The sequence below is a fragment of the Ambystoma mexicanum genome, chromosome 8, assembly GCF_040938575.1.
Source record: "Ambystoma mexicanum isolate Mex_15411 chromosome 8, UKY_AmexF1_1, whole genome shotgun sequence".
Classification (NCBI taxonomy): domain Eukaryota; kingdom Metazoa; phylum Chordata; class Amphibia; order Caudata; family Ambystomatidae; genus Ambystoma; species Ambystoma mexicanum.
Window position 1 is genome coordinate 731,117,686 of NC_090929.1, and position 21,401 is coordinate 731,139,086.

The following is a 21,401-nucleotide window of genomic DNA, read 5'->3' on the forward strand; positions in this document are numbered from 1 at the left end:
TGTTCTCTCCACCTCCCTGCAACAGAAACAGGATGGATGGATTAAAGTTATCCTACCAGACATAGGAGTCCTGAATGGGCCCACCAGTCTTATATATCTCGCCTGATCGAGCGCTGATCGAGCGATGAGCGTGGTATCATGTTGCAAGTGGCTGCATGGCTTAGCTTACTAAATGCAAATGCATAAGAGTAATATTCTTAGCATTACTCGAGCCTATGGCCACACCACACTGAATGCGCCCGATCTCGTCTGATCTCGGAAGCTAAGCAGTGTCGGGCCTAGTTAGTACCTGGATGGGAGACCGCCTGGGAATACCAGGTGCTGTAGGCTTTTTTGTGCTCCAAGTTCAGGAAGTGAGCCATTTCTCAATTGCCTTTCAAAACTGCAAGGTCTAGCCGACTAGATGCTTAAAAGTACAAAACTCACTAGGCCCAGAGCCTACGGCCACACCACACTGAATGCGCCCGATCTTGTCTGATCTCGGAAGCTAAGCAGTGTCGGGCCTAGTTAGTACCTGGATGGGAGACCGCCTGGGAATACCAGGTGCTGTAGGCTTTTTTGTGCTCCAAGTTCAGGAAGTGAGCCATTTCTCAATTGCCTTTCAAAACTGCAAGGTCTAGCCGACTAGATGCTTAAAAGTACAAAACTCACTAGGCCCAGAGCCTACGGCCACACCACACTGAATGCGCCCGATCTCGTCTGATCTCGGAAGCTAAGCAGTGTCGGGCCTAGTTAGTACCTGGATGGGAGACCGCCTGGGAATACCAGGTGCTGTAGGCTTTTTTGTGCTCCAAGTTCAGGAAGTGAGCCATTTCTCAATTGCCTTTCAAAACTGCAAGGTCTAGCCGACTAGATGCTTAAAAGTACAAAACTCACTAGGACCAGCGCCTACGGCCACACCACACTGAATGCGCCCGATCTCGTCTGATCTCGGAAGCTAAGCAGTGTCGGGCCTAGTTAGTACCTGGATGGGAGACCGCCTGGGAATACCAGGTGCTGTAGGCTTTTTTGTGCTCCAAGTTCAGGAAGTGAGCCATTTCTCAATTGCCTTTCAAAACTGCAAGGTCTAGCCGACTAGGTGCTTAAAAGTACAAAACTCACTAGGCCCAGAGCCTACGGCCACACCACACTGAATGCGCCCGATCTCGTCTGATCTCGGAAGCTAAGCAGTGTCGGGCCTAGTTAGTACCTGGATGGGAGACCGCCTGGGAATACCAGGTGCTGTAGGCTTTTTTGTGCTCCAAGTTCAGGAAGTGAGCCATTTCTCAATTGCCTTTCAAAACTGCAAGGTCTAGCCGACTAGATGCTTAAAAGTACAAAACTCACTAGGACCAGAGCCTACGGCCACACCACACTGAATGCGCCCGATCTCGTCTGATCTCGGAAGCTAAGCAGTGTCGGGCCTAGTTAGTACCTGGATGGGAGACCGCCTGGGAATACCAGGTGCTGTAGGCTTTTTTGTGCTCCAAGTTCAGGAAGTGAGCCATTTCTCAATTGCCTTTCAAAACTGCAAGGTCTAGCCGACTAGATGCTTAAAAGTACAAAACTCACTAGGCCCTGAGCCTACGGCCACACCACACTGAATGCGCCCGATCTCGTCTGATCTCGGAAGCTAAGCAGTGTCGGGCCTAGTTAGTACCTGGATGGGAGACCGCCTGGGAATACCAGGTGCTGTAGGCTATTTTGTGCTCCATGATTAGTAATTGCACAACTTCTCAATTACTTTTCAAATTTGGTATGTTTCCAAAATAATTTTATCCCGTTTTATAGCGGAAATGTTGGACAACATTATGAGGGCTGGAGCTACCTATTTACATATAATTAGCATACAGGTAGTGTGTTCATGGGTAATAAATCGACTTTCACATGTAATGCAGTACAGAGAATATTGAGTCCTTCAAGAGGCATGAAAGAAAGCCGTTATTGTGTTGATTGTTCTCTCCACCTCCCTGCAACAGAAACAGGATGGATGGATTAAAGTTATCCTACCAGACATAGGAGTCCTGAATGGGCCCACCAGTCTTATATATCTCGCCTGATCGAGCGCTGATCGAGCGATGAGCGTGGTATCATGTTGCAAGTGGCTGCATGGCTTAGCTTACTAAATGCAAATGCATAAGAGTAATATTCTTAGCATTACTCGAGCCTACGGCCACACCACACTGAATGCGCCCGATCTCGTCTGATCTCGGAAGCTAAGCAGTGTCGGGCCTAGTTAGTACCTGGATGGGAGACCGCCTGGGAATACCAGGTGCTGTAGGCTTTTTTGTGCTCCAAGTTCAGGAAGTGAGCCATTTCTCAATTGCCTTTCAAAACTGCAAGGTCTAGCCGACTAGATGCTTAAAAGTACAAAACTCACTAGGTCCAGAGCCTACGGCCACACCACACTGAATGCGCCCGATCTCGTCTGATCTCGGAAGCTAAGCAGTATCGGGCCTAGTTAGTACCTGGATGGGAGACCGCCTGGGAATACCAGGTGCTGTAGGCTTTTTTGTGCTCCAAGTTCAGGAAGTGAGCCATTTCTCAATTGCCTTTCAAAACTGCAAGGTCTAGCCGACTAGATGCTTAAAAGTACAAAACTCACTAGGACCAGAGCCTACGGCCACACCACACTGAATGCGCCCGATCTCGTCTGATCTCGGAAGCAAAGCAGTGTCGGGCCTAGTTAGTACCTGGATGGGAGACCGCCTGGGAATACCAGGTGCTGTAGGCTTTTTTGTGCTCCAAGTTCAGGAAGTGAGCCATTTCTCAATTGCCTTTCAAAACTGCAAGGTCTAGCCAACTAGATGCTTAAAAGTACAAAACTCACTAGGCCCTGAGCCTACGGCCACACCACACTGAATGCGCCCGATCTCGTTTGATCTCGGAAGCTAAGCAGTGTCAGGCCTAGTTAGTACCTGGATGGGAGACCGCCTGGGAATACCAGGTGCTGTAGGCTATTTTGTGCTCCATGATTAGTAATTGCACAACTTCTCAATTACTTTTCAAATTTGGTATGTTTCCAAAATAATTTTATCCCGTTTTATAGCGGAAATGTTGGACAACATTATGAGGGCTGGAGCTACCTATTTACATATAATTAGCATACAGGTAGTGTGTTCATGGGTAATAAATCGACTTTCACATGTAATGCAGTACAGAGAATATTGAGTCCTTCAAGAGGCATGAAAGAAAGCCGTTATTGTGTTGATTGTTCTCTCCACCTCCCTGCAACAGAAACAGGATGGATGGATTAAAGTTATCCTACCAGACATAGGAGTCCTGAATGGGCCCACCAGTCTTATATATCTCGCCTGATCGAGCGCTGATCGAGCGATGAGCGTGGTATCATGTTGCAAGTGGCTGCATGGCTTAGCTTACTAAATGCAAATGCATAAGAGTAATATTCTTAGCATTTCTAGAGCCTACGGCCACACCACACTGAATGCGCCCGATCTCGTCTGATCTCGGAAGCTAAGCAGTGTCGGGCCTAGTTAGTACCTGGATGGGAGACCGCCTGGGAATACCAGGTGCTGTAGGCTTTTTTGTGCTCCAAGTTCAGGAAGTGAGCCATTTCTCAATTGCCTTTCAAAACTGCAAGGTCTAGCCGACTAGATGCTTAAAAGTACAAAACTCACTAGGCCCAGAGCCTACGGCCACACCACACTGAATGCGCCCGATCTCGTCTGATCTCGGAAGCTAAGCAGTGTCAGGCCTAGTTAGTACCTGGATGGGAGACCACCTGGGAATACCAGGTGCTGTAGGCTTTTTTTGTGCTCCAAGTTCAGGAAGTGAGCCATTTCTCAATTGCCTTTCAAAACTGCAAGGTCTAGCCGACTAGATGCTTAAAAGTACAAAACTCACTAGGACCAGAGCCTACGGCCACACCACACTGAATGCGCCCGATCTCGTCTGATCTCGGAAGCTAAGCAGTGTCGGGCCTAGTTAGTACCTGGATGGGAGACCGCCTGGGAATACCAGGTGCTGTAGGCTTTTTTGTGCTCCAAGTTCAGGAAGTGAGCCATTTCTCAATTGCCTTTCAAAACTGCAAGGTCTAGCCGACTAGATGCTTAAAAGTACAAAACTCACTAGGCCCAGAGCCTACGGCCACACCACACTGAATGCGCCTGATCTCGTCTGATCTCGGAAGCTAAGCAGTGTCGGGCCTAGTTAGTACCTGGATGGGAGACCGCCTGGGAATACCAGGTGCTGTAGGCTATTTTGTGCTCCATGATTAGTAATTGCACAACTTCTCAATTACTTTTCAAATTTGGTATGTTTCCAAAATAATTTTATCCCGTTTTATAGCGGAAATGTTGGACAACATTATGAGGGCTGGAGCTACCTATTTACATATAATTAGCATACAGGTAGTGTGTTCATGGGTAATAAATCGACTTTCACATGTAATGCAGTACAGAGAATATTGAGTCCTTCAAGAGGCATGAAAGAAAGCCGTTATTGTGTTGATTGTTCTCTCCACCTCCCTGCAACAGAAACAGGATGGATGGATTAAAGTTATCCTACCAGACATAGGAGTCCTGAATGGGCCCACCAGTCTTATATATCTCGCCTGATCGAGCGCTGATCGAGCGATGAGCGTGGTATCATGTTGCAAGTGGCTGCATGGCTTAGCTTACTAAATGCAAATGCATAAGAGTAATATTCTTAGCATTCCTAGAGCCTACGGCCACACCACACTGAATGCGCCCGATCTCGTCTGATCTCGGAAGCTAAGCAGTGTCGGGCCTAGTTAGTACCTGGATGGGAGACTGCCTGGGAATACCAGGTGCTGTAGGCTTTTTTGTGCTCCAAGTTCAGGAAGTGAGCCATTTCTCAATTGCCTTTCAAAACTGCAAGGTCTAGCCGACTAGATGCTTAAAAGTACAAAACTCACTAGGCCCAGAGCCTACGGCCACACCACACTGAATGCGCCCGATCTCGTCTGATCTCGGAAGCTAAGCAGTGTTGGGCCTAGTTAGTACCTGGATGGGAGACCGCCTGGGAATACCAGGTGCTGTAGGCTATTTTGTGCTCCATGATTAGTAATTGCGCAACTTCTCAATTACTTTTCAAATTTGGTATGTTTCCAAAATAATTTTATCCCGTTTTATAGCGGAAATGTTGGACAACATTATGAGGGCTGGAGCTACCTATTTACATATAATTAGCATACAGGTAGTGTGTTCATGGGTAATAAATCGACTTTCACATGTAATGCAGTACAGAGAATATTGAGTCCTTCAAGAGGCATGAAAGAAAGCCGTTATTGTGTTGATTGTTCTCTCCACCTCCCTGCAACAGAAACAGGATGGATGGATTAAAGTTATCCTACCAGACATAGGAGTCCTGAATGGGCCCACCAGTCTTATATATCTCGCCTGATCGAGCGCTGATCGAGCGATGAGCGTGGTATCATGTTGCAAGTGGCTGCATGGCTTAGCTTACTAAATGCAAATGCATAAGAGTAATATTCTTAGCATTACTCGAGCCTATGGCCACACCACACTGAATGCGCCCGATCTCGTCTGATCTCGGAAGCTAAGCAGTGTCGGGCCTAGTTAGTACCTGGATGGGAGACCGCCTGGGAATACCAGGTGCTGTAGGCTTTTTTGTGCTCCAAGTTCAGGAAGTGAGCCATTTCTCAATTGCCTTTCAAAACTGCAAGGTCTAGCCGACTAGATGCTTAAAAGTACAAAACTCACTAGGCCCAGAGCCTACGGCCACACCACACTGAATGCGCCCGATCTTGTCTGATCTCGGAAGCTAAGCAGTGTCGGGCCTAGTTAGTACCTGGATGGGAGACCGCCTGGGAATACCAGGTGCTGTAGGCTTTTTTGTGCTCCAAGTTCAGGAAGTGAGCCATTTCTCAATTGCCTTTCAAAACTGCAAGGTCTAGCCGACTAGATGCTTAAAAGTACAAAACTCACTAGGCCCAGAGCCTACGGCCACACCACACTGAATGCGCCCGATCTCGTCTGATCTCGGAAGCTAAGCAGTGTCGGGCCTAGTTAGTACCTGGATGGGAGACCGCCTGGGAATACCAGGTGCTGTAGGCTTTTTTGTGCTCCAAGTTCAGGAAGTGAGCCATTTCTCAATTGCCTTTCAAAACTGCAAGGTCTAGCCGACTAGATGCTTAAAAGTACAAAACTCACTAGGACCAGCGCCTACGGCCACACCACACTGAATGCGCCCGATCTCGTCTGATCTCGGAAGCTAAGCAGTGTCGGGCCTAGTTAGTACCTGGATGGGAGACCGCCTGGGAATACCAGGTGCTGTAGGCTTTTTTGTGCTCCAAGTTCAGGAAGTGAGCCATTTCTCAATTGCCTTTCAAAACTGCAAGGTCTAGCCGACTAGGTGCTTAAAAGTACAAAACTCACTAGGCCCAGAGCCTACGGCCACACCACACTGAATGCGCCCGATCTCGTCTGATCTCGGAAGCTAAGCAGTGTCGGGCCTAGTTAGTACCTGGATGGGAGACCGCCTGGGAATACCAGGTGCTGTAGGCTTTTTTGTGCTCCAAGTTCAGGAAGTGAGCCATTTCTCAATTGCCTTTCAAAACTGCAAGGTCTAGCCGACTAGATGCTTAAAAGTACAAAAGTCACTAGGACCAGAGCCTACGGCCACACCACACTGAATGCGCCCGATCTCGTCTGATCTCGGAAGCTAAGCAGTGTCGGGCCTAGTTAGTACCTGGATGGGAGACCGCCTGGGAATACCAGGTGCTGTAGGCTTTTTTGTGCTCCAAGTTCAGGAAGTGAGCCATTTCTCAATTGCCTTTCAAAACTGCAAGGTCTAGCCGACTAGATGCTTAAAAGTACAAAACTCACTAGGCCCTGAGCCTACGGCCACACCACACTGAATGCGCCCGATCTCGTCTGATCTCGGAAGCTAAGCAGTGTCGGGCCTAGTTAGTACCTGGATGGGAGACCGCCTGGGAATACCAGGTGCTGTAGGCTATTTTGTGCTCCATGATTAGTAATTGCACAACTTCTCAATTACTTTTCAAATTTGGTATGTTTCCAAAATAATTTTATCCCGTTTTATAGCGGAAATGTTGGACAACATTATGAGGGCTGGAGCTACCTATTTACATATAATTAGCATACAGGTAGTGTGTTCATGGGTAATAAATCGACTTTCACATGTAATGCAGTACAGAGAATATTGAGTCCTTCAAGAGGCATGAAAGAAAGCCGTTATTGTGTTGATTGTTCTCTCCACCTCCCTGCAACAGAAACAGGATGGATGGATTAAAGTTATCCTACCAGACATAGGAGTCCTGAATGGGCCCACCAGTCTTATATATCTCGCCTGATCGAGCCTGATCGAGCGCTGATCGAGCGATGAGCGTGGTATCATGTTGCAAGTGGCTGCATGGCTTAGCTTACTAAATGCAAATGCATAAGAGTAATATTCTTAGCATTTCTAGAGCCTACGGCCACACCACACTGAATGCGCCTGATCTCGGAAGCTAAGCAGTGTCGGGCCTAGTTAGTACCTGGATGGGAGACCGCCTGGGAATACCAGGTGCTGTAGGCTTTTTTGTGCTCCAAGTTCAGGAAGTGAGCCATTTCTCAATTGCCTTTCAAAACTGCAAGGTCTAGCCGACTAGATGCTTAAAAGTACAAAACTCACTAGGCCCAGAGCCTACGGCCACACCACACTGAATGCGCCCGATCTCGTCTGATCTCGGAAGCTAAGCAGTGTCGGGCCTGGTTAGTACCTGGATGGGAGACCGCCTGGGAATACCAGGTGCTGTAGGCTTTTTTGTGCTCCAAGTTCAGGAAGTGAGCATTTTCTCAATTGCCTTTCAAAACTGCAAGGTCTAGCCGACTAGATGCTTAAAAGTACAAAACTCACTAGGACCAGAGCCTACGGCCACACCACACTGAATGCGCCCGATCTCGTCTGATCTCGGAAGCTAAGCAGTGTCGGGCCTAGTTAGTACCTGGATGGAAGACCGCCTGGGAATACCAGGTGCTGTAGGCTTTTTTGTGCTCCAAGTTCAGGAAGTGAGCCATTTCTCAATTGCCTTTCAAAACTGCAAGGTCTAGCCGACTAGATGCTTAAAAGTACAAAACTCACTAGGCCCAGAGCCTACGGCCACACCACACTGAATGCGCCCGATCTCGTCTGATCTCGGAAGCTAAGCAGTGTCGGGCCTAGTTAGTACCTGGATGGGAGACCGCCTGGGAATACCAGGTGCTGTAGGCTATTTGAACTCCATGATTAGTAATTGCACAACTTCTCAATTACTTTTCAAATTTGGTATGTTTCCAAAATAATTTTATCCCGTTTTATAGCGGAAATGTTGGACAACATTATGAGGGCTGGAGCTACCTATTTACATATAATTAGCATACAGGTAGTGTGTTCATGGGTAATAAATCGACTTTCACATGTAATGCAGTACAGAGAATATTGAGTCCTTCAAGAGGCATGAAAGAAAGCCGTTATTGTGTTGATTGTTCTCTCCACCTCCCTGCAACAGAAACAGGATGGATGGATTAAAGTTATCCTACCAGACATAGGAGTCCTGAATGGGCCCACCAGTCTTATATATCTCGCCTGATCGAGCGCTGATCGAGCGATGAGCGTGGTATCATGTTGCAAGTGGCTGCATGGCTTAGCTTACTAAATGCAAATGCATAAGAGTAATATTCTTAGCATTACTCGAGCCTACGGCCACACCACACTGAATGCGCCCGATCTCGTCTGATCTGGGAAGCTAAGCAGTGTCGGGCCTAGTTAGTACCTGGATGGGAGACCGCCTGGGAATACCAGGTGCTGTAGGCTTTTTTGTGCTCCAAGTTCAGGAAGTGAGCCATTTCTCAATTGCCTTTCAAAACTGCAAGGTCTAGCCGACTAGATGCTTAAAAGTACAAAACTCACTAGGTCCAGAGCCTACGGCCACACCACACTGAATGCGCCCGATCTCGTCTGATCTCGGAAGCTAAGCAGTGTCGGGCCTAGTTAGTACCTGGATGGGAGACCGCCTGGGAATACCAGGTGCTGTAGGCTTTTTTGTGCTCCAAGTTCAGGAAGTGAGCCATTTCTCAATTGCCTTTCAAAACTGCAAGGTCTAGCCGACTTGATGTTTAAAAGTACAAAACTCACTAGGACCAGAGCCTACGGCCACACCACACTGAATGCGCCCGATCTCGTCTGATCTCGGAAGCAAAGCAGTGTCGGGCCTAGTTAGTACCTGGATGGGAGACCGCCTGGGAATACCAGGTGCTGTAGGCTTTTTTGTGCTCCAAGTTCAGGAAGTGAGCCATTTCTCAATTGCCTTTCAAAACTGCAAGGTCTAGCCGACTAGATGCTTAAAAGTACAAAACTCACTAGGCCCTGAGCCTACGGCCACACCACACTGAATGCGCCCGATCTCGTTTGATCTCGGAAGCTAAGCAGTGTCGGGCCTAGTTAGTACCTGGATGGGAGACCGCCTGGGAATACCAGGTGCTGTAGGCTATTTTGTGCTCCATGATTAGTAATTGCACAACTTCTCAATTACTTTTCAAATTTGGTATGTTTCCAAAATAATTTTATCCCGTTTTATAGCGGAAATGTTGGACAACATTATGAGGGCTGGAGCTACCTATTTACATATAATTAGCATACAGGTAGTGTGTTCATGGGTAATAAATCGACTTTCACATGTAATGCAGTACAGAGAATATTGAGTCCTTCAAGAGGCATGAAAGAAAGCCGTTATTGTGTTGATTGTTCTCTCCACCTCCCTGCAACAGAAACAGGATGGATGGATTAAAGTTATCCTACCAGACATAGGAGTCCTGAATGGGCCCACCAGTCTTATATATCTCGCCTGATCGAGCGCTGATCGAGCGATGAGCGTGGTATCATGTTGCAAGTGGCTGCATGGCTTAGCTTACTAAATGCAAATGCATAAGAGTAATATTCTTAGCATTTCTAGAGCCTACGGCCACACCACACTGAATGCGCCTGATCTCGGAAGCTAAGCAGTGTCGGGCCTAGTTAGTACCTGGATGGGAGACCGCCTGGGAATACCAGGTGCTGTAGGCTTTTTTGTGCTCCAAGTTCAGGAAGTGAGCCATTTCTCAATTGCCTTTCAAAACTGCAAGGTCTAGCCGACTAGATGCTTAAAAGTACAAAACTCACTAGGCCCAGAGCCTACGGCCACACCACACTGAATGCGCCCGATCTCGTCTGATCTCGGAAGCTAAGCAGTGTCGGGCCTGGTTAGTACCTGGATGGGAGACCACCTGGGAATACCAGGTGCTGTAGGCTTTTTTGTGCTCCAAGTTCAGGAAGTGAGCATTTTCTCAATTGCCTTTCAAAACTGCAAGGTCTAGCCGACTAGATGCTTAAAAGTACAAAACTCACTAGGACCAGAGCCTACGGCCACACCACACTGAATGCGCCCGATCTCGTCTGATCTCGGAAGCTAAGCAGTGTCGGGCCTAGTTAGTACCTGGATGGGAGACCGCCTAGGAATACCAGGTGCTGTAGGCTTTTTTGTGCTCCAAGTTCAGGAAGTGAGCCATTTCTCAATTGCCTTTCAAAACTGCAAGGTCTAGCCGACTAGATGCTTAAAAGTACAAAACTCACTAGGCCCAGAGCCTACGGCCACACCACACTGAATGCGCCCGATCTCGTCTGATCTCGGAAGCTAAGCAGTGTCGGGCCTAGTTAGTACCTGGATGGGAGACCGCCTGGGAATACCAGGTGCTGTAGGCTATTTTGTGCTCCATGATTAGTAATTGCACAACTTCTCAATTACTTTTCAAATTTGGTATGTTTCCAAAATAATTTTATCCCGTTTTATAGCGGAAATGTTGGACAACATTATGAGGGCTGGAGCTACCTATTTACATATAATTAGCATACAGGTAGTGTGTTCATGGGTAATAAATCGACTTTCACATGTAATGCAGTACAGAGAATATTGAGTCCTTCAAGAGGCATGAAAGAAAGCCGTTATTGTGTTGATTGTTCTCTCCACCTCCCTGCAACAGAAACAGGATGGATGGATTAAAGTTATCCTACCAGACATAGGAGTCCTGAATGGGCCCACCAGTCTTATATATCTCGCCTGATCGAGCGCTGATCGAGCGATGAGCGTGGTATCATGTTGCAAGTGGCTGCATGGCTTAGCTTACTAAATGCAAATGCATAAGAGTAATATTCTTAGCATTACTCGAGCCTACGGCCACACCACACTGAATGCGCCCGATCTCGTCTGATCTCGGAAGCTAAGCAGTGTCGGGCCTAGTTAGTACCTGGATGGGAGACCGCCTGGGAATACCAGGTGCTGTAGGCTTTTTTGTGCTCCAAGTTCAGGAAGTGAGCCATTTCTCAATTGCCTTTCAAAACTGCAAGGTCTAGCCGACTAGATGCTTAAAAGTACAAAACTCACTAGGTCCAGAGCCTACAGCCACACCACACTGAATGCGCCCGATCTCGTCTGATCTCGGAAGCTAAGCAGTGTCGGGCCTAGTTAGTACCTGGATGGGAGACCGCCTGGGAATACCAGGTGCTGTAGGCTTTTTTGTGCTCCAAGTTCAGGAAGTGAGCCATTTCTCAATTGCCTTTCAAAACTGCAAGGTCTAGCCGACTAGATGCTTAAAAGTACAAAACTCACTAGGACCAGAGCCTACGGCCACACCACACTGAATGCGCCCGATCTCGTCTGATCTCGGAAGCAAAGCAGTGTCGGGCCTAGTTAGTACCTGGATGGGAGACCGCCTGGGAATACCAGGTGCTGTAGGCTTTTTTGTGCTCCAAGTTCAGGAAGTGAGCCATTTCTCAATTGCCTTTCAAAACTGCAAGGTCTAGCCGACTAGATGCTTAAAAGTACAAAACTCACTAGGCCCTGAGCCTACGGCCACACCACACTGAATGCGCCCGATCTCGTTTGATCTCGGAAGCTAAACAGTGTCGGGCCTAGTTAGTACCTGGATGGGAGACCGCCTGGGAATACCAGGTGCTGTAGGCTATTTTGTGCTCCATGATTAGTAATTGCACAACTTCTCAATTACTTTTCAAATTTGGTATGTTTCCAAAATAATTTTATCCCGTTTTATAGCGGAAATGTTGGACAACATTATGAGGGCTGGAGCTACCTATTTACATATAATTAGCATACAGGTAGTGTGTTCATGGGTAATAAATCGACTTTCACATGTAATGCAGTACAGAGAATATTGAGTCCTTCAAGAGGCATGAAAGAAAGCCGTTATTGTGTTGATTGTTCTCTCCACCTCCCTGCAACAGAAACAGGATGGATGGATTAAAGTTATCCTACCAGACATAGGAGTCCTGAATGGGCCCACCAGTCTTATATATCTCGCCTGATCGAGCGCTGATCGAGCGATGAGCGTGGTATCATGTTGCAAGTGGCTGCATGGCTTAGCTTACTAAATGCAAATGCATAAGAGTAATATTCTTAGCATTTCTAGAGCCTACGGCCACACCACACTGAATGCGCCCGATCTCGTCTGATCTCGGAAGCTAAGCAGTGTCGGGCCTAGTTAGTACCTGGATGGGAGACCGCCTGGGAATACCAGGTGCTGTAGGCTTTTTTGTGCTCCAAGTTCAGGAAGTGAGCCATTTCTCAATTGCCTTTCAAAACTGCAAGGTCTAGCCGACTAGATGCTTAAAAGTACAAAACTCACTAGGCCCAGAGCCTACGGCCACACCACACTGAATGCGCCCGATCTCGTCTGATCTCGGAAGCTAAGCAGTGTCGGGCCTAGTTAGTACCTGGATGGGAGACCACCTGGGAATACCAGGTGCTGTAGGCTTTTTTGTGCTCCAAGTTCAGGAAGTGAGCCATTTCTCAATTGCCTTTCAAAACTGCAAGGTCTAGCCGACTAGATGCTTAAAAGTACAAAACTCACTAGGACCAGAGCCTACGGCCACACCACACTGAATGCGTCTGATCTCGGAAGCTAAGCAGTGTCGGGCCTAGTTAGTACCTGGATGGGAGACCGCCTGGGAATACCAGGTGCTGTAGGCTTTTTTGTGCTCCAAGTTCAGGAAGTGAGCCATTTCTCAATTGCCTTTCAAAACTGCAAGGTCTAGCCGACTAGATGCTTAAAAGTACAAAACTCACTAGGCCCAGAGCCTACGGCCACACCACACTGAATGCGCCCGATCTCGTCTGATCTCGGAAGCTAAGCAGTGTCGGGCCTAGTTAGTACCTGGATGGGAGACCGCCTGGGAATACCAGGTGCTGTAGGCTATTTTGTGCTCCATGATTAGTAATTGCACAACTTCTCAATTACTTTTCAAATTTGGTATGTTTCCAAAATAATTTTATCCCGTTTTATAGCGGAAATGTTGGACAACATTATGAGGGCTGGAGCTACCTATTTACATATAATTAGCATACAGGTAGTGTGTTCATGGGTAATAAATCGACTTTCACATGTAATGCAGTACAGAGAATATTGAGTCCTTCAAGAGGCATGAAAGAAAGCCGTTATTGTGTTGATTGTTCTCTCCACCTCCCTGCAACAGAAACAGGATGGATGGATTAAAGTTATCCTACCAGACATAGGAGTCCTGAATGGGCCCACCAGTCTTATATATCTCGCCTGATCGAGCGCTGATCGAGCGATGAGCGTGGTATCATGTTGCAAGTGGCTGCATGGCTTAGCTTACTAAATGCAAATGCATAAGAGTAATATTCTTAGCATTTCTAGAGCCTACGGCCACACCACACTGAATGCGCCCGATCTCGTCTGATCTCGGAAGCTAAGCAGTGTCGGGCCTAGTTAGTACCTGGATGGGAGACCGCCTGGGAATACCAGGTGCTGTAGGCTTTTTTGTGCTCCAAGTTCAGGAAGTGAGCCATTTCTCAATTGCCTTTCAAAACTGCAAGGTCTAGCCGACTAGATGCTTAAAAGTACAAAACTCACTAGGCCCAGAGCCTACGGCCACACCACACTGAATGCACCCGATCTCGTCTGATCTCGGAAGCTAAGCAGTGTCGGGCCTAGTTAGTACCTGGATGGGAGACCGCCTGGGAATACCAGGTGCTGTAGGCTTTTTTGTGCTCCAAGTTCAGGAAGTGAGCATTTTCTCAATTGCCTTTCAAAACTGCAAGGTCTAGCCGACTAGATGCTTAAAAGTACAAAACTCACTAGGACCAGAGCCTACGGCCACACCACACTGAATGCGCCCGATCTCGTCTGATCTCGGAAGCTAAGCAGTGTCGGGCCTAGTTAGTACCTGGATGGGAGACCGCCTGGGAATACCAGGTGCTGTAGGCTTTTTTGTGCTCCAAGTTCAGGAAGTGAGCCATTTCTCAATTGCCTTTCAAAACTGCAAGGTCTAGCCGACTAGATGCTTAAAAGTACAAAACTCACTAGGCCCAGAGCCTACGGCCACACCACACTGAATGCGCCCGATCTCGTCTGATCTCGGAAGCTAAGCAGTGTCGGGCCTAGTTAGTACCTGGATGGGAGACCGCCTGGGAATACCAGGTGCTGTAGGCTATTTTGTGCTCCATGATTAGTAATTGCACAACTTCTCAATTACTTTTCAAATTTGGTATGTTTCCAAAATAATTTTATCCCGTTTTATAGCGGAAATGTTGGACAACATTATGAGGGCTGGAGCTACCTATTTACATATAATTAGCATACAGGTAGTGTGTTCATGGGTAATAAATCGACTTTCACATGTAATGCAGTACAGAGAATATTGAGTCCTTCAAGAGGCATGAAAGAAAGCCGTTATTGTGTTGATTGTTCTCTCCACCTCCCTGCAACAGAAACAGGATGGATGGATTAAAGTTATCCTACCAGACATAGGAGTCCTGAATGGGCCCACCAGTCTTATATATCTCGCCTGATCGAGCGCTGATCGAGCGATGAGCGTGGTATCATGTTGCAAGTGGCTGCATGGCTTAGCTTACTAAATGCAAATGCATAAGAGTAATATTCTTAGCATTACTCGAGCCTACGGCCACACCACACTGAATGCGCCCGATCTCGTCTGATCTCGGAAGCTAAGCAGTGTCGGGCCTAGTTAGTACCTGGATGGGAGACCGCCTGGGAATACCAGGTGCTGTAGGCTTTTTTGTGCTCCAAGTTCAGGAAGTGAGCCATTTCTCAATTGCCTTTCAAAACTGCAAGGTCTAGCCGACTAGATGCTTAAAAGTACAAAACTCACTAGGTCCAGAGCCTACGGCCACACCACACTGAATGCGCCCGATCTCGTCTGATCTCGGAAGCTAAGCAGTGTCGGGCCTAGTTAGTACCTGGATGGGAGACCGCCTGGGAATACCAGGTGCTGTAGGCTTTTTTGTGCTCCAAGTTCAGGAAGTGAGCCATTTCTCAATTGCCTTTCAAAACTGCAAGGTCTAGCCGACTAGATGCTTAAAAGTACAAAACTCACTAGGACCAGAGCCTACGGCCACACCACACTGAATGCGCCCGATCTCATCTGATCTCGGAAGCAAAGCAGTGTCGGGCCTAGTTAGTACCTGGATGGGAGACCGCCTGGGAATACCAGGTGCTGTAGGCTTTTTTGTGCTCCAAGTTCAGGAAGTGAGCCATTTCTCAATTGCCTTTCAAAACTGCAAGGTCTAGCCGACTAGATGCTTAAAAGTACAAAACTCACTAGACCTTGAGCCTACGGCCACACCACACTGAATGCGCCCGATCTCGTTTGATCTCGGAAGCTAAGCAGTGTCGGGCCTAGTTAGTACCTGGATGGGAGACCGCCTGGGAATACCAGGTGCTGTAGGCTATTTTGTGCTCCATGATTAGTAATTGCACAACTTCTCAATTACTTTTCAAATTTGGTATGTTTCCAAAATAATTTTATCCCGTTTTATAGCGGAAATGTTGGACAACATTATGAGGGCTGGAGCTACCTATTTACATATAATTAGCATACAGGTAGTGTGTTCATGGGTAATAAATCGACTTTCACATGTAATGCAGTACAGAGAATATTGAGTCCTTCAAGAGGCATGAAAGAAAGCCGTTATTGTGTTGATTGTTCTCTCCACCTCCCTGCAACAGAAACAGGATGGATGGATTAAAGTTATCCTACCAGACATAGGAGTCCTGAATGGGCCCACCAGTCTTATATATCTCGCCTGATCGAGCGCTGATCGAGCGATGAGCGTGGTATCATGTTGCAAGTGGCTGCATGGCTTAGCTTACTAAATGCAAATGCATAAGAGTAATATTCTTAGCATTTCTAGAGCCTACGGCCACACCACACTGAATGCGCCCGATCTCGTCTGATCTCGGAAGCTAAGCAGTGTCGGGCCTAGTTAGTACCTGGATGGGAGACCGCCTGGGAATACCAGGTGCTGTAGGCTTTTTTGTGCTCCAAGTTCAGGAAGTGAGCCATTTCTCAATTGCCTTTCAAAACTGCAAGGTCTAGCCGACTAGATGCTTAAAAGTACAAAACTCACTAGGCCCAGAGCCTACGGCCACACCACACTGAATGCGCCCGATCTCGTCTGATCTCGGAAGCTAAGCAGTGTCGGGCCTAGTTAGTACCTGGATGGGAGACCACCTGGGAATACCAGGTGCTGTAGGCTTTTTTTGTGCTCCAAGTTCAGGAAGTGAGCCATTTCTCAATTGCCTTTCAAAACTGCAAGGTCTAGCCGACTAGATGCTTAAAAGTACAAAACTCACTAGGACCAGAGCCTACGGCCACACCACACTGAATGCGCCCGATCTCGTCTGATCTCGGAAGCTAAGCAGTGTCGGGCCTAGTTAGTACCTGGATGGGAGACCGCCTGGGAATACCAGGTGCTGTAGGCTTTTTTGTGCTCCAAGTTCAGGAAGTGAGCCATTTCTCAATTGCCTTTCAAAACTGCAAGGTCTAGCCGACTAGATGCTTAAAAGTACAAAACTCACTAGGCCCAGAGCCTACGGCCACACCACACTGAATGCGCCCGATCTCGTCTGATCTCGGAAGCTAAGCAGTGTCGGGCCTAGTTAGTACCTGGATGGGAGACCGCCTGGGAATACCAGGTGCTGTAGGCTATTTTGTGCTCCATGATTAGTAATTGCACAACTTCTCAATTACTTTTCAAATTTGGTATGTTTCCAAAATAATTTTATCCCGTTTTATAGCGGAAATGTTGGACAACATTATGAGGGCTGGAGCTACCTATTTACATATAATTAGCATACAGGTAGTGTGTTCATGGGTAATAAATCGACTTTCACATGTAATGCAGTACAGAGAATATTGAGTCCTTCAAGAGGCATGAAAGAAAGCCGTTATTGTGTTGATTGTTCTCTCCACCTCCCTGCAACAGAAACAGGATGGATGGATTAAAGTTATCCTACCAGACATAGGAGTCCTGAATGGGCCCACCAGTCTTATATATCTCGCCTGATCGAGCGCTGATCGAGCGATGAGCGTGGTATCATGTTGCAAGTGGCTGCATGGCTTAGCTTACTAAATGCAAATGCATAAGAGTAATATTCTTAGCATTCCTAGAGCCTACGGCCACACCACACTGAATGCGCCCGATCTCGTCTGATCTCGGAAGCTAAGCAGTGTCGGGCCTAGTTAGTACCTGGATGGGAGACTGCCTGGGAATACCAGGTGCTGTAGGCTTTTTTGTGCTCCAAGTTCAGGAAGTGAGCCATTTCTCAATTGCCTTTCAAAACTGCAAGGTCTAGCCGACTAGATGCTTAAAAGTACAAAACTCACTAGGCCCAGAGCCTACGGCCACACCACACTGAATGCGCCCGATCTCGTCTGATCTCGGAAGCTAAGCAGTGTTGGGCCTAGTTAGTACCTGGATGGGAGACCGCCTGGGAATACCAGGTGCTGTAGGCTATTTTGTGCTCCATGATTAGTAATTGCGCAACTTCTCAATTACTTTTCAAATTTGGTATGTTTCCAAAATAATTTTATCCCGTTTTATAGCGGAAATGTTGGACAACATTATGAGGGCTGGAGCTACCTATTTACATATAATTAGCATACAGGTAGTGTGTTCATGGGTAATAAATCGACTTTCACATGTAATGCAGTACAGAGAATATTGAGTCCTTCAAGAGGCATGAAAGAAAGCCGTTATTGTGTTGATTGTTCTCTCCACCTCCCTGCAACAGAAACAGGATGGATGGATTAAAGTTATCCTACCAGACATAGGAGTCCTGAATGGGCCCACCAGTCTTATATATCTCGCCTGATCGAGCGCTGATCGAGCGATGAGCGTGGTATCATGTTGCAAGTGGCTGCATGGCTTAGCTTACTAAATGCAAATGCATAAGAGTAATATTCTTAGCATTACTCGAGCCTATGGCCACACCACACTGAATGCGCCCGATCTCGTCTGATCTCGGAAGCTAAGCAGTGTCGGGCCTAGTTAGTACCTGGATGGGAGACCGCCTGGGAATACCAGGTGCTGTAGGCTTTTTTGTGCTCCAAGTTCAGGAAGTGAGCCATTTCTCAATTGCCTTTCAAAACTGCAAGGTCTAGCCGACTAGATGCTTAAAAGTACAAAACTCACTAGGCCCAGAGCCTACGGCCACACCACACTGAATGCGCCCGATCTTGTCTGATCTCGGAAGCTAAGCAGTGTCGGGCCTAGTTAGTACCTGGATGGGAGACCGCCTGGGAATACCAGGTGCTGTAGGCTTTTTTGTGCTCCAAGTTCAGGAAGTGAGCCATTTCTCAATTGCCTTTCAAAACTGCAAGGTCTAGCCGACTAGATGCTTAAAAGTACAAAACTCACTAGGCCCAGAGCCTAGGGCCACACCACACTGAATGCGCCCGATCTCGTCTGATCTCGGAAGCTAAGCAGTGTCGGGCCTAGTTAGTACCTGGATGGGAGACCGCCTGGGAATACCAGGTGCTGTAGGCTTTTTTGTGCTCCAAGTTCAGGAAGTGAGCCATTTCTCAATTGCCTTTCAAAACTGCAAGGTCTAGCCGACTAGATGCTTAAAAGTACAAAACTCACTAGGACCAGCGCCTACGGCCACACCACACTGAATGTGCCCGATCTCGTCTGATCTCGGAAGCTAAGCAGTGTCAGGCCTAGTTAGTACCTGGATGGGAGACCGCCTGGGAATACCAGGTGCTGTAGGCTTTTTTGTGCTCCAAGTTCAGGAAGTGAGCCATTTCTCAATTGCCTTTCAAAACTGCAAGGTCTAGCCAACTAGATGCTTAAAAGTACAAAACTCACTAGTCCCAGAGCCTACGGCCACACCACACTGAATGCGCCCGATCTCGGAAGCTAAGCAGTGTCGGGCCTAGTTAGTACCTGGATGGGAGACCGCCTGGGAATACCAGGTGCTGTAGGCTATTTTGTGCTCCATGATTTGTAATTGCACAACTTCTCAATTACTTTTCAAATTTGGTATGTTTCCAAAATAATTTTATCCCGTTTTATAGCGGAAATGTTGGACAACATTATGAGGGCTGGAGCTACCTATTTACATATAATTAGCATACAGGTAGTGTGTTCATGGGTAATAAATCGACTTTCACATGTAATGCAGTACAGAGAATATTGAGTCCTTCAAGAGGCATGAAAGAAAGCCGTTATTGTGTTGATTGTTCTCTCCACCTCCCTGCAACAGAAACAGGATGGATGGATTAAAGTTATCCTACCAGACATAGGAGTCCTGAATGGGCCCACCAGTCTTATATATCTCGCCTGATCGAGCGCTGATCGAGCGATGAGCGTGGTATCATGTTGCAAGTGGCTGCATGGCTTAGCTTACTAAATGCAAATGCATAAGAGTAATATTCTTAGCATTACTAGAGCCTACGGCCACACCACACTGAATGCGCCCGATCTCGTCTGATCTCGGAAGCTAAGCAGTGTCTGGCCTAGTTAGTACCTGGATGGGAGACTGCCTGGGAATACCAGGTGCTGTAGGCTTTTTTGTGCTCCAAGTTCAGGAAGTGAGCCATTTCTCAATTGCCTTTCAAAACTGCAAGGTCTAGCCGACTAGATGCTTAAAAGTACAAAACTCACTAGGCCCAGAGCCTACGGCCACACCACACTGAATGCGCCTGATCTCGGAAACTAAGCAGTGTCGGGCCTAGTTAGTACCTGGATGGGAGACCGCCTGGGAATACCAGGTGCTGTAGGCTATTTTGTGCTCCATGATTAGTAATTGCGCAACTTCTCAATTACTTTTCAAATTTGGTATGTTTCCAAAATAATTTTATCCCGTTTTATAGCGGAAATGTTGGACAACATTATGAGGGCTGGAGCTACCTATTTACATATAATTAGCATACAGGTAGTGTGTTCATGGGTAATAAATCGACTTTCACATGTAATGCAGTACAGAGAATATTGAGTCCTTCAAGAGGCATGAAAGAAAGCCGTTATTGTGTTGATTGTTCTCTCCACCTCCCTGCAACAGAAACAGGATGGATGGATTAAAGTTATCCTACCAGACATAGGAGTCCTGAATGGGCCCACCAGTCTTATATATCTCGCCTGATCGAGCGCTGATCGAGCGATGAGCGTGGTATCATGTTGCAAGTGGCTGCATGGCTTAGCTTACTAAATGCAAATGCATAAGAGTAATATTCTTAGCATTACTCGAGCCTACGGCCACACCACACTGAATGCGCCCGATCTCGTCTGATCTCCGAAGCTAAGCAGTGTCGGGCCTAGTTAGTACCTGGATGGGAGACCGCCTGGGAATACCAGGTGCTGTAGGCTTTTTTGTGCTCCAAGTTCAGGAAGTGAGCCATTTCTCAATTGCCTTTCAAAACTGCAAGGTCTAGCCGACTAGATGCTTAAAAGTACAAAACTCACTAGGCCCAGAGCCTGCGGCCACACCACACTGAATGCGCCCGATCTCGTCTGATCTCAGAAGCTAAGCAGTGTCGGGCCTAGTTAGTACCTGGATGGGAGACCGCCTGGGAATACCAGGTGCTGTAGGCTTTTTTGTGCTCCAAGTTCAGGAAGTGAGCCATTTCTCAATTGCCTTTCAAAACTGCAAGGTCTAGCCGACTAGATGCTTAAAAGTACAAAACTCACTAGGCCCAGAGCCTACGGCCACACCACACTGAATGCGCCCGATCTCGTCTGATCTCGGAAGCTAAGCAGTGTCGGGCCTAGTTAGTACCTGGATGGGATTCCGCCTGGGAATACCAGGTGCTGTAGGCTTTTTTGTGCTCCAAGTTCAGGAAGTGAGCCATTTCTCAATTGCCTTTCAAAACTGCAAGGTCTAGCCGACTAGATGCTTAAAAGTACAAAACTCACTAGGACCAGAGCCTACGGCCACACCACACTGAATGCGCCCGATCTCGTCTGATCTCGGAAGCTAAGCAGTGTCGGGCCTAGTTAGTACCTGGATGGGAGACCGCCTGGGAATACCAGGTGCTGTAGGCTTTTTTGTGCTCCAAGTTCAGGAAGTGAGCCATTTCTCAATTGCCTTTCAAAACTGCAAGGTCTAGCCGACTAGATGCTTAAA

The 21,401-nt window shown here is 47.4% G+C and overlaps 64 non-coding genes and 5 pseudogenes across 64 annotated transcripts; all 69 read left to right on the forward strand.

Annotated features, from left to right (window-relative positions):
* The first annotated feature begins 211 nt into the window (after positions 1-211).
* LOC138477854 (5S ribosomal RNA) lies at positions 212-330 on the forward strand. The gene has a single exon (XR_011271775.1). It is a non-coding gene; the product is annotated as a 5S ribosomal RNA (ribosomal RNA).
* A 106-nt stretch (positions 331-436) lies between these two features.
* Positions 437-555, forward strand: LOC138478831 (5S ribosomal RNA). Its single transcript, XR_011272661.1, has one exon. It is a non-coding gene; the product is annotated as a 5S ribosomal RNA (ribosomal RNA).
* Positions 556-661: 106 nt separating this feature from the next.
* LOC138475548 (5S ribosomal RNA) lies at positions 662-780 on the forward strand. The gene has a single exon (XR_011269683.1). It is a non-coding gene; the product is annotated as a 5S ribosomal RNA (ribosomal RNA).
* A 106-nt stretch (positions 781-886) lies between these two features.
* On the forward strand, positions 887-1,005 carry LOC138475549 (5S ribosomal RNA). Its single transcript, XR_011269684.1, has one exon. It is a non-coding gene; the product is annotated as a 5S ribosomal RNA (ribosomal RNA).
* Positions 1,006-1,111: 106 nt separating this feature from the next.
* On the forward strand, positions 1,112-1,230 carry LOC138475550 (5S ribosomal RNA). Its single transcript, XR_011269685.1, has one exon. It is a non-coding gene; the product is annotated as a 5S ribosomal RNA (ribosomal RNA).
* A 106-nt stretch (positions 1,231-1,336) lies between these two features.
* LOC138475552 (5S ribosomal RNA) lies at positions 1,337-1,455 on the forward strand. Its single transcript, XR_011269686.1, has one exon. It is a non-coding gene; the product is annotated as a 5S ribosomal RNA (ribosomal RNA).
* Positions 1,456-1,561: 106 nt separating this feature from the next.
* LOC138475553 (5S ribosomal RNA) lies at positions 1,562-1,680 on the forward strand. The gene has a single exon (XR_011269687.1). It is a non-coding gene; the product is annotated as a 5S ribosomal RNA (ribosomal RNA).
* A 464-nt stretch (positions 1,681-2,144) lies between these two features.
* LOC138475554 (5S ribosomal RNA) lies at positions 2,145-2,263 on the forward strand. Its single transcript, XR_011269688.1, has one exon. It is a non-coding gene; the product is annotated as a 5S ribosomal RNA (ribosomal RNA).
* A 106-nt stretch (positions 2,264-2,369) lies between these two features.
* On the forward strand, positions 2,370-2,488 carry LOC138478858 (5S ribosomal RNA). Its single transcript, XR_011272686.1, has one exon. It is a non-coding gene; the product is annotated as a 5S ribosomal RNA (ribosomal RNA).
* Positions 2,489-2,594: 106 nt separating this feature from the next.
* LOC138478024 (5S ribosomal RNA) lies at positions 2,595-2,713 on the forward strand. Its single transcript, XR_011271929.1, has one exon. It is a non-coding gene; the product is annotated as a 5S ribosomal RNA (ribosomal RNA).
* Positions 2,714-2,819: 106 nt separating this feature from the next.
* On the forward strand, positions 2,820-2,938 carry LOC138479515 (5S ribosomal RNA). Its single transcript, XR_011273283.1, has one exon. It is a non-coding gene; the product is annotated as a 5S ribosomal RNA (ribosomal RNA).
* Positions 2,939-3,402: 464 nt separating this feature from the next.
* Positions 3,403-3,521, forward strand: LOC138475555 (5S ribosomal RNA). Its single transcript, XR_011269689.1, has one exon. It is a non-coding gene; the product is annotated as a 5S ribosomal RNA (ribosomal RNA).
* A 106-nt stretch (positions 3,522-3,627) lies between these two features.
* Positions 3,628-3,746, forward strand: LOC138478863 (5S ribosomal RNA). The gene has a single exon (XR_011272690.1). It is a non-coding gene; the product is annotated as a 5S ribosomal RNA (ribosomal RNA).
* A 107-nt stretch (positions 3,747-3,853) lies between these two features.
* LOC138475556 (5S ribosomal RNA) lies at positions 3,854-3,972 on the forward strand. The gene has a single exon (XR_011269690.1). It is a non-coding gene; the product is annotated as a 5S ribosomal RNA (ribosomal RNA).
* A 106-nt stretch (positions 3,973-4,078) lies between these two features.
* On the forward strand, positions 4,079-4,197 carry LOC138478051 (5S ribosomal RNA). Its single transcript, XR_011271954.1, has one exon. It is a non-coding gene; the product is annotated as a 5S ribosomal RNA (ribosomal RNA).
* Positions 4,198-4,661: 464 nt separating this feature from the next.
* On the forward strand, positions 4,662-4,780 carry LOC138478346 (5S ribosomal RNA). The gene has a single exon (XR_011272222.1). It is a non-coding gene; the product is annotated as a 5S ribosomal RNA (ribosomal RNA).
* A 106-nt stretch (positions 4,781-4,886) lies between these two features.
* LOC138475741 (5S ribosomal RNA) lies at positions 4,887-5,005 on the forward strand. Its single transcript, XR_011269858.1, has one exon. It is a non-coding gene; the product is annotated as a 5S ribosomal RNA (ribosomal RNA).
* Positions 5,006-5,469: 464 nt separating this feature from the next.
* On the forward strand, positions 5,470-5,588 carry LOC138477855 (5S ribosomal RNA). Its single transcript, XR_011271776.1, has one exon. It is a non-coding gene; the product is annotated as a 5S ribosomal RNA (ribosomal RNA).
* Positions 5,589-5,694: 106 nt separating this feature from the next.
* Positions 5,695-5,813, forward strand: LOC138478832 (5S ribosomal RNA). Its single transcript, XR_011272662.1, has one exon. It is a non-coding gene; the product is annotated as a 5S ribosomal RNA (ribosomal RNA).
* Positions 5,814-5,919: 106 nt separating this feature from the next.
* Positions 5,920-6,038, forward strand: LOC138475558 (5S ribosomal RNA). Its single transcript, XR_011269692.1, has one exon. It is a non-coding gene; the product is annotated as a 5S ribosomal RNA (ribosomal RNA).
* A 106-nt stretch (positions 6,039-6,144) lies between these two features.
* LOC138475559 (5S ribosomal RNA) lies at positions 6,145-6,263 on the forward strand. Its single transcript, XR_011269693.1, has one exon. It is a non-coding gene; the product is annotated as a 5S ribosomal RNA (ribosomal RNA).
* A 106-nt stretch (positions 6,264-6,369) lies between these two features.
* LOC138475560 (5S ribosomal RNA) lies at positions 6,370-6,488 on the forward strand. The gene has a single exon (XR_011269694.1). It is a non-coding gene; the product is annotated as a 5S ribosomal RNA (ribosomal RNA).
* Positions 6,489-6,594: 106 nt separating this feature from the next.
* LOC138475561 (5S ribosomal RNA) lies at positions 6,595-6,713 on the forward strand. The gene has a single exon (XR_011269695.1). It is a non-coding gene; the product is annotated as a 5S ribosomal RNA (ribosomal RNA).
* Positions 6,714-6,819: 106 nt separating this feature from the next.
* Positions 6,820-6,938, forward strand: LOC138475563 (5S ribosomal RNA). Its single transcript, XR_011269696.1, has one exon. It is a non-coding gene; the product is annotated as a 5S ribosomal RNA (ribosomal RNA).
* A 474-nt stretch (positions 6,939-7,412) lies between these two features.
* On the forward strand, positions 7,413-7,521 carry LOC138474297 (5S ribosomal RNA; annotated as a pseudogene).
* A 106-nt stretch (positions 7,522-7,627) lies between these two features.
* LOC138476826 (5S ribosomal RNA) lies at positions 7,628-7,746 on the forward strand. Its single transcript, XR_011270842.1, has one exon. It is a non-coding gene; the product is annotated as a 5S ribosomal RNA (ribosomal RNA).
* Positions 7,747-7,852: 106 nt separating this feature from the next.
* LOC138478223 (5S ribosomal RNA) lies at positions 7,853-7,971 on the forward strand. The gene has a single exon (XR_011272110.1). It is a non-coding gene; the product is annotated as a 5S ribosomal RNA (ribosomal RNA).
* A 106-nt stretch (positions 7,972-8,077) lies between these two features.
* On the forward strand, positions 8,078-8,196 carry LOC138475564 (5S ribosomal RNA). The gene has a single exon (XR_011269697.1). It is a non-coding gene; the product is annotated as a 5S ribosomal RNA (ribosomal RNA).
* A 463-nt stretch (positions 8,197-8,659) lies between these two features.
* On the forward strand, positions 8,660-8,778 carry LOC138479929 (5S ribosomal RNA). The gene has a single exon (XR_011273658.1). It is a non-coding gene; the product is annotated as a 5S ribosomal RNA (ribosomal RNA).
* A 106-nt stretch (positions 8,779-8,884) lies between these two features.
* LOC138475565 (5S ribosomal RNA) lies at positions 8,885-9,003 on the forward strand. The gene has a single exon (XR_011269698.1). It is a non-coding gene; the product is annotated as a 5S ribosomal RNA (ribosomal RNA).
* A 106-nt stretch (positions 9,004-9,109) lies between these two features.
* LOC138478025 (5S ribosomal RNA) lies at positions 9,110-9,228 on the forward strand. The gene has a single exon (XR_011271930.1). It is a non-coding gene; the product is annotated as a 5S ribosomal RNA (ribosomal RNA).
* A 106-nt stretch (positions 9,229-9,334) lies between these two features.
* LOC138477782 (5S ribosomal RNA) lies at positions 9,335-9,453 on the forward strand. Its single transcript, XR_011271709.1, has one exon. It is a non-coding gene; the product is annotated as a 5S ribosomal RNA (ribosomal RNA).
* A 464-nt stretch (positions 9,454-9,917) lies between these two features.
* LOC138474298 (5S ribosomal RNA) lies at positions 9,918-10,026 on the forward strand (annotated as a pseudogene).
* Positions 10,027-10,132: 106 nt separating this feature from the next.
* LOC138477377 (5S ribosomal RNA) lies at positions 10,133-10,251 on the forward strand. Its single transcript, XR_011271342.1, has one exon. It is a non-coding gene; the product is annotated as a 5S ribosomal RNA (ribosomal RNA).
* Positions 10,252-10,357: 106 nt separating this feature from the next.
* LOC138478034 (5S ribosomal RNA) lies at positions 10,358-10,476 on the forward strand. The gene has a single exon (XR_011271938.1). It is a non-coding gene; the product is annotated as a 5S ribosomal RNA (ribosomal RNA).
* Positions 10,477-10,582: 106 nt separating this feature from the next.
* On the forward strand, positions 10,583-10,701 carry LOC138475566 (5S ribosomal RNA). The gene has a single exon (XR_011269699.1). It is a non-coding gene; the product is annotated as a 5S ribosomal RNA (ribosomal RNA).
* A 464-nt stretch (positions 10,702-11,165) lies between these two features.
* LOC138475567 (5S ribosomal RNA) lies at positions 11,166-11,284 on the forward strand. Its single transcript, XR_011269700.1, has one exon. It is a non-coding gene; the product is annotated as a 5S ribosomal RNA (ribosomal RNA).
* Positions 11,285-11,390: 106 nt separating this feature from the next.
* On the forward strand, positions 11,391-11,509 carry LOC138477660 (5S ribosomal RNA). Its single transcript, XR_011271598.1, has one exon. It is a non-coding gene; the product is annotated as a 5S ribosomal RNA (ribosomal RNA).
* A 106-nt stretch (positions 11,510-11,615) lies between these two features.
* LOC138478026 (5S ribosomal RNA) lies at positions 11,616-11,734 on the forward strand. Its single transcript, XR_011271931.1, has one exon. It is a non-coding gene; the product is annotated as a 5S ribosomal RNA (ribosomal RNA).
* A 106-nt stretch (positions 11,735-11,840) lies between these two features.
* LOC138478132 (5S ribosomal RNA) lies at positions 11,841-11,959 on the forward strand. The gene has a single exon (XR_011272027.1). It is a non-coding gene; the product is annotated as a 5S ribosomal RNA (ribosomal RNA).
* Positions 11,960-12,423: 464 nt separating this feature from the next.
* Positions 12,424-12,542, forward strand: LOC138475568 (5S ribosomal RNA). Its single transcript, XR_011269701.1, has one exon. It is a non-coding gene; the product is annotated as a 5S ribosomal RNA (ribosomal RNA).
* A 106-nt stretch (positions 12,543-12,648) lies between these two features.
* Positions 12,649-12,767, forward strand: LOC138476783 (5S ribosomal RNA). The gene has a single exon (XR_011270803.1). It is a non-coding gene; the product is annotated as a 5S ribosomal RNA (ribosomal RNA).
* A 106-nt stretch (positions 12,768-12,873) lies between these two features.
* LOC138474520 (5S ribosomal RNA) lies at positions 12,874-12,982 on the forward strand (annotated as a pseudogene).
* A 106-nt stretch (positions 12,983-13,088) lies between these two features.
* On the forward strand, positions 13,089-13,207 carry LOC138475570 (5S ribosomal RNA). Its single transcript, XR_011269703.1, has one exon. It is a non-coding gene; the product is annotated as a 5S ribosomal RNA (ribosomal RNA).
* Positions 13,208-13,671: 464 nt separating this feature from the next.
* Positions 13,672-13,790, forward strand: LOC138475571 (5S ribosomal RNA). The gene has a single exon (XR_011269704.1). It is a non-coding gene; the product is annotated as a 5S ribosomal RNA (ribosomal RNA).
* A 106-nt stretch (positions 13,791-13,896) lies between these two features.
* On the forward strand, positions 13,897-14,015 carry LOC138474508 (5S ribosomal RNA). The gene has a single exon (XR_011269030.1). It is a non-coding gene; the product is annotated as a 5S ribosomal RNA (ribosomal RNA).
* A 106-nt stretch (positions 14,016-14,121) lies between these two features.
* Positions 14,122-14,240, forward strand: LOC138475572 (5S ribosomal RNA). The gene has a single exon (XR_011269705.1). It is a non-coding gene; the product is annotated as a 5S ribosomal RNA (ribosomal RNA).
* Positions 14,241-14,346: 106 nt separating this feature from the next.
* Positions 14,347-14,465, forward strand: LOC138475574 (5S ribosomal RNA). The gene has a single exon (XR_011269706.1). It is a non-coding gene; the product is annotated as a 5S ribosomal RNA (ribosomal RNA).
* Positions 14,466-14,929: 464 nt separating this feature from the next.
* LOC138475575 (5S ribosomal RNA) lies at positions 14,930-15,048 on the forward strand. The gene has a single exon (XR_011269707.1). It is a non-coding gene; the product is annotated as a 5S ribosomal RNA (ribosomal RNA).
* Positions 15,049-15,154: 106 nt separating this feature from the next.
* On the forward strand, positions 15,155-15,273 carry LOC138475576 (5S ribosomal RNA). The gene has a single exon (XR_011269708.1). It is a non-coding gene; the product is annotated as a 5S ribosomal RNA (ribosomal RNA).
* A 106-nt stretch (positions 15,274-15,379) lies between these two features.
* On the forward strand, positions 15,380-15,498 carry LOC138477805 (5S ribosomal RNA). The gene has a single exon (XR_011271730.1). It is a non-coding gene; the product is annotated as a 5S ribosomal RNA (ribosomal RNA).
* A 106-nt stretch (positions 15,499-15,604) lies between these two features.
* Positions 15,605-15,723, forward strand: LOC138477783 (5S ribosomal RNA). The gene has a single exon (XR_011271710.1). It is a non-coding gene; the product is annotated as a 5S ribosomal RNA (ribosomal RNA).
* Positions 15,724-16,187: 464 nt separating this feature from the next.
* On the forward strand, positions 16,188-16,306 carry LOC138475577 (5S ribosomal RNA). The gene has a single exon (XR_011269709.1). It is a non-coding gene; the product is annotated as a 5S ribosomal RNA (ribosomal RNA).
* A 106-nt stretch (positions 16,307-16,412) lies between these two features.
* Positions 16,413-16,531, forward strand: LOC138476795 (5S ribosomal RNA). Its single transcript, XR_011270814.1, has one exon. It is a non-coding gene; the product is annotated as a 5S ribosomal RNA (ribosomal RNA).
* A 107-nt stretch (positions 16,532-16,638) lies between these two features.
* On the forward strand, positions 16,639-16,757 carry LOC138475578 (5S ribosomal RNA). Its single transcript, XR_011269710.1, has one exon. It is a non-coding gene; the product is annotated as a 5S ribosomal RNA (ribosomal RNA).
* Positions 16,758-16,863: 106 nt separating this feature from the next.
* On the forward strand, positions 16,864-16,982 carry LOC138475579 (5S ribosomal RNA). The gene has a single exon (XR_011269711.1). It is a non-coding gene; the product is annotated as a 5S ribosomal RNA (ribosomal RNA).
* A 464-nt stretch (positions 16,983-17,446) lies between these two features.
* LOC138478347 (5S ribosomal RNA) lies at positions 17,447-17,565 on the forward strand. Its single transcript, XR_011272223.1, has one exon. It is a non-coding gene; the product is annotated as a 5S ribosomal RNA (ribosomal RNA).
* Positions 17,566-17,671: 106 nt separating this feature from the next.
* On the forward strand, positions 17,672-17,790 carry LOC138475753 (5S ribosomal RNA). Its single transcript, XR_011269869.1, has one exon. It is a non-coding gene; the product is annotated as a 5S ribosomal RNA (ribosomal RNA).
* Positions 17,791-18,254: 464 nt separating this feature from the next.
* LOC138477857 (5S ribosomal RNA) lies at positions 18,255-18,373 on the forward strand. Its single transcript, XR_011271777.1, has one exon. It is a non-coding gene; the product is annotated as a 5S ribosomal RNA (ribosomal RNA).
* Positions 18,374-18,479: 106 nt separating this feature from the next.
* Positions 18,480-18,598, forward strand: LOC138478833 (5S ribosomal RNA). Its single transcript, XR_011272663.1, has one exon. It is a non-coding gene; the product is annotated as a 5S ribosomal RNA (ribosomal RNA).
* Positions 18,599-18,704: 106 nt separating this feature from the next.
* Positions 18,705-18,823, forward strand: LOC138478703 (5S ribosomal RNA). Its single transcript, XR_011272546.1, has one exon. It is a non-coding gene; the product is annotated as a 5S ribosomal RNA (ribosomal RNA).
* Positions 18,824-18,929: 106 nt separating this feature from the next.
* LOC138479809 (5S ribosomal RNA) lies at positions 18,930-19,048 on the forward strand. The gene has a single exon (XR_011273549.1). It is a non-coding gene; the product is annotated as a 5S ribosomal RNA (ribosomal RNA).
* A 106-nt stretch (positions 19,049-19,154) lies between these two features.
* Positions 19,155-19,263, forward strand: LOC138473990 (5S ribosomal RNA; annotated as a pseudogene).
* Positions 19,264-19,727: 464 nt separating this feature from the next.
* Positions 19,728-19,846, forward strand: LOC138480146 (5S ribosomal RNA). The gene has a single exon (XR_011273856.1). It is a non-coding gene; the product is annotated as a 5S ribosomal RNA (ribosomal RNA).
* A 106-nt stretch (positions 19,847-19,952) lies between these two features.
* Positions 19,953-20,061, forward strand: LOC138474661 (5S ribosomal RNA; annotated as a pseudogene).
* A 464-nt stretch (positions 20,062-20,525) lies between these two features.
* Positions 20,526-20,644, forward strand: LOC138479433 (5S ribosomal RNA). The gene has a single exon (XR_011273208.1). It is a non-coding gene; the product is annotated as a 5S ribosomal RNA (ribosomal RNA).
* Positions 20,645-20,750: 106 nt separating this feature from the next.
* On the forward strand, positions 20,751-20,869 carry LOC138479767 (5S ribosomal RNA). The gene has a single exon (XR_011273511.1). It is a non-coding gene; the product is annotated as a 5S ribosomal RNA (ribosomal RNA).
* Positions 20,870-20,975: 106 nt separating this feature from the next.
* LOC138479093 (5S ribosomal RNA) lies at positions 20,976-21,094 on the forward strand. The gene has a single exon (XR_011272899.1). It is a non-coding gene; the product is annotated as a 5S ribosomal RNA (ribosomal RNA).
* A 106-nt stretch (positions 21,095-21,200) lies between these two features.
* On the forward strand, positions 21,201-21,319 carry LOC138475580 (5S ribosomal RNA). The gene has a single exon (XR_011269712.1). It is a non-coding gene; the product is annotated as a 5S ribosomal RNA (ribosomal RNA).
* Positions 21,320-21,401: the final 82 nt, after the last annotated feature.